Source organism: Gigantopelta aegis, chromosome 4, assembly GCF_016097555.1.
Source record: "Gigantopelta aegis isolate Gae_Host chromosome 4, Gae_host_genome, whole genome shotgun sequence".
Lineage (NCBI taxonomy): Eukaryota > Metazoa > Mollusca > Gastropoda > Neomphalida > Peltospiridae > Gigantopelta > Gigantopelta aegis.
The window spans coordinates 13,119,336-13,124,509 of NC_054702.1; positions in this window are offsets into that span (position 1 = coordinate 13,119,336).

The window sequence follows — 5,174 nt, forward strand, 5'->3', positions numbered from 1 at the left end:
AGCACTCACGCAGGGTTTGGTGTCGGTATCTGGATTTAAAATCCCATGCCTCGACTGGGATCCGAACCCAGTACCTACCAGCCTGTAGACCAATGACCTAACCACGACGCCACCGTCTTAGAGAGGAAACCCGCTACATTTGTCCATTAGCAGCAAGATATCTTTTATATGCACCATCCCACAAACAGGATAGCACATACCACGACATTTGATATACAAGTCGTGGTGCAAGAAATGGTGCGAGAAATAGCCCAATGAGCCCACCGACGGAGACCGATCCCACACCGACCGCGCATCAAGCGAGCACTCAACCGACTGAGCTAAATCCCGCTCCGGAACGACAACGAAGTCACTAACCAAAACCAAAGACACCGAGACCGATTTCTCAAGTAACAGCGATCGTGGTGAATTGCTAATAAAAACAACCGTTTGGGGATGACATTCTGCAGTCGTTTCAGTTTGAGTCTGTATGTAGCTTCTGAGATTTAAACAAAAATAGTTCATCTTGGATGGCAATAGTTTGTGTATAGTTATTTCTAACGATTAAATAGTTTAGATGTGTTTCTTGATTCATGAAATGTGTTAAATTTTCTGTCTCAATCATGGTTGAACACAAAAGGGAGTATCTTTCTTCTCTTGGAATATTGGGATTTTTATATCTTCTAGCTTCAATATTTTAGATTTTATTTTTGTAATTGCAGAACGTTTATTTTGTGTGGGTGGTAGTAGCACTTGTAAAAATATTATTATACAGATTGCTACATATTGCCAACCTTGTATCGGGTACCACCTTTATGTAAAATGTTTTGTTTCCAAATTCCTTTTGATAGTTTTGCTTACCAAAAAAAAATACACACACACACAAACAAACAAAAGGAAAAGAAAAGCAAAACAAATCAAAAGCAAAACAAACACAAAAACAACTGTACTGCTCTTTCTTTACTGATTAATAACTTGGAAAGAATTTAAACCCGGATAACAATACGAGTGAAAACAGAAAGGAGTGCTTTATTTAACGACGCCCTCAACACATTTCATTTACGGTTATGTGGCGTCAGACATATGGTTACGGGCCGCACATATATTGAGAGAGGAAACCCGCTGTAGCCATTTCATGGGCTACTCTTTTTCGATTAACAGCAATGGATCTTTTATATGCACAATGCCACAAAGAGGGTAGTACATACCACGGCCTTTGATATGCCAGTAGGGTGCGCTGACTGGACCGAGTAATGTAAGTGTTACCCATCTGTGTTTAAAACAAAACCAACAGTGTATGTCTAATGTCTTTAAAATATCGATATTGCATGTCAAAAAATGTAACGCCGGAAAGCTGATTAACGTTTATCGAACCTTAAATTGCCTAAAGAGATTACTAATGTCCCCCCCCCCCCCACACCTTCCCCTGCCCCCAAATCCTGTTCACACACTGACCTCAGTTTCTTTTTGATCCAGTGACTTTAATATTCTTGATAACATGGTTTACAAACTAATATTTCAATCTTTTCCAGAAAATGACTTTATTTTGCTCGCCATCCTTTTTCAATAAAACAAGCTTCTATGGTAGTTTGTCATTCTCACTAATCATCAGTTTGAAACCTCTTAAAGGAGCAGACCCTAGTGTCAGTCCGTGACAAAGTACACTACGTTTAGTTAAACTACAAACCTGCAACACACATTTACATACGGTTATGACAGCGAGAATGACCATGACAAAGTACACTACGTTTAGTTAAACTACAAACCTGCAACACACATTTACATACGGTTATGACAGCGAGAATGACCATGACAAAGTACACTACGTTTAGTTAAACTACAAACCTGCAACACACATTTACATACGGTTATGACAGCGAGAATGACCATGACAAAGTACACTACGTTAAGTTAAACTACAAACCTGCAACACACATTTACATACGGTTATAACAGCGAGAATGACCATGACAAAGTACACTACGTTTAGTTAAACTACAAACCTGCAACACACATTTACATACGGTTATAACAGCGAGAATGACCATGACAAAGTACACTACGTTTAGTTAAACTACAAACCTGCAACACACATTTACATACGGTTATAACAGCGAGAATGACCATGACAAAGTACACTACGTTTAGTTAAACTACAAACCTGCAACACACATTTACATACGGTTATAACAGCGAGAATGACCATGACAAAGTACACTACGTTAAGTTAAACTACAAACCTGCAACACACATTTACATACGGTTATAACAGCGAGAATGACCATGACAAAGTACACTACGTTTAGTTAAACTACAAACCTGCAACACACATTTACATACGGTTATAACAGCGAGAATGACCATGACAAAGTACACTACGTTTAGTTAAACTACAAACCTGCAACACACATTTACATACGGTTATAACAGCGAGAATGACCATGACAAAGTACACTACGTTTAGTTAAACTACAAACCTGCAACACACATTTACATACGGTTATAACAGCGAGAATGACCATGACAAAGTACACTACGTTTAGTTAAACTACAAACCTGCAACACACATTTACATACGGTTATAACAGCGAGAATGACCATGACAAAGTACACTACGTTTAGTTAAACTACAAACCTGCAACACACATTTACATACGGTTATAACATGCGAGAATGACCACAACCACTTCAGGTGTATTCCACTGGTCAACCCCGTCGGTGGGCCCATTGGTCTATTTCTCGCTCCAGCCAATGCACCACGACTAGTATATCAAAGGCTGTGGTATGTGTTATCCTGTCTGTGAGATGATGCATATAAAAGATCCATTGTTGTTAATCAAAAAGAGTAGCCCATGAAGTGGCGACAGCGGGTTTCCTCTTTCAATATATGTGTGATCCGTAACCATATGTTCGACACCATATAACCGTAAATGCAATGTGTTGAGTGTGTCGTTAAAAAAAACATTTCCTTCTTTCCTTCTTCACTTCAGGTGTACGAAAACTAATATTCTAAATAATACAATGTAAGTACTTCTAATTTAAAGTTAAACTTAGTCATAGTGTTTGAAATCTAGGGTCTGTCACTTTAAAAGTAACCTGTATTCAAAGACTTTTTTCAGTAAAAATAAGTTGAAACAATCTGACAGGCTACCTACATTTGTCGCGTGGCATTTGACTGACAGGTGTCATCACAGTGAGATACACGGTACTCGGTGTGTACAAGACATGCACCGCCCCAAATGCACGCCACCCCAGCACCACTAATAGGTTATACCCATATGATACCTGGCCTGGTGCTTATAAAACTTTTAGAGTCTAGATTCGATATTCTAATAGAGTCTGAGACACTAATATCATGACAATGTCATACAAATTGTATGTGTGTGACGTCATTCGAGATTGAGTCTGGACTCTAAACGTTTTATAAGCACGGGCCCAGGTGTGCAAAATAGTATTTGGTTTAACCACTTACTAAGTTATTAATAGGTGCACACAGAGGGTACAGGCTTTTTTCTTTGTTTGTTTGGTTGTTTGTGTTTTTGGGTAGGTTTTTTTGTTGTTGTTGTTATTTGTTTGTTGGTTGTTTTTATTTATTTTATTATTATTTATTATTATTATTTTGTTGGGTTTTTTTTTTGGGGGGGGGACACCAGCTATAACAAAGTTCTACAAAATTGACGATAGTAACGTATCGTCATACGTGGTACCTATATAGAGATTGTTATACGAACTTGTGACTTAACAGTATGGCGTCAGTCTGTGCACTTAAAAACAAAGATCTACCTTTTCTATGAAATCTAAAAACATGTGAACATGATGGCTTGAAACAGATACCACAACTATGAAATATCATAACACAGATCCACTGTGAAATACAGCAAAACCAAATATATAGCAACTTAAGTCACTGCGCCAAGCATCTTGTATCTCTGTGGGGTTTTTTTTAAGGAAGAACGGCATTTGTACCGTGCGCCACATTCATATAACTAAACTAGAGTGAGCGCATACTTTTCACCTGATCCTTTTGGTATCTTTTGCACCAAAACGCATTGATACGTTGACCACAATCGAATTTTGGAATATTATTGGGCATATTGCAACTTTTGGTATTATTCCTAAGAGCTGACTAAAAATCAAATGTTTTCTTACCGCTGGGCAGTTTCACTTTTGTATTCTAATTGACATGTACCGTTCTTTGTCGTGAACATTTTCGGGCGCAGTGTGCATGTAGGTAGCGTTATTGTTGTGCTTTACAATTTGATGACTTTGAAGATTCTGCCTACATGAAAACATCAATCTATTTAAAATTAGCTCCACTAATTAATTACTATTACCTGTGGATCTAACAGCACCCCATTGGATCTCATGTCCAGTTTACCTTTCATTCGACCAATCAAAACCTTACTTGCAAAATCATGCCAGTGATTTGAAAAGAATATGAAAACATTCGGAATTATGCCGAAGGTATACGAAATGATTCGGGTGAATTACGAAGTATGCCGGAAACTAATTTCAATATAAAATTTTATATAAAATATGTTTCAAGACGAAAAACAAAAACCCGTGATGGTATAGCCATAAAATCTGTTTATACTAGTTTACAATCCTTAGTTTATTACTGCACTTTCCCCCTCTGTTTTTTTAATGTTGAAATAGATCAACAAGTACGCCTATTGCATAAATACTCTCGCCCGATATTTTTGTCCGTGCGTGTTGAACATGTTTGTACACGTACATAACTGAATGTGCATCTGCCTGCTGGTGAGATATGAGGTTCATCATCATTTTTGTTCATGAAACACGTTATTGTTATTCTATTATTTATGCTCCCTCCCTCTCTCCCTCCCTCCCTCCCCCCCCCCCCCCCCCCTCTCTCTCTCTCTCTCTCTCTCTCTCTCTCTCTCTCTCTCTCTCTCTCTCTCTCTCTCTCTCTCTCTCTCTCTCTCTCTCTCTCTCTCTCTCTCTAACCACTAACGGCTAACCCTCAGCCCTTGACAGACAGTCCAGAGTTCAATAGTCACATGCATGTTAATGTTAATTTGGATAGAATTATAGTTATGAAAGAAAAATAATTCATAAAAAGAACACGATCAAACGAGAAACCAGAAGATTACTGGGTGCAATTCGTACACTTTGAAAATTGACAAATGGGTGCGCGTCGTATACACGGGCTGGTGCGCATCGTACACTGGTGT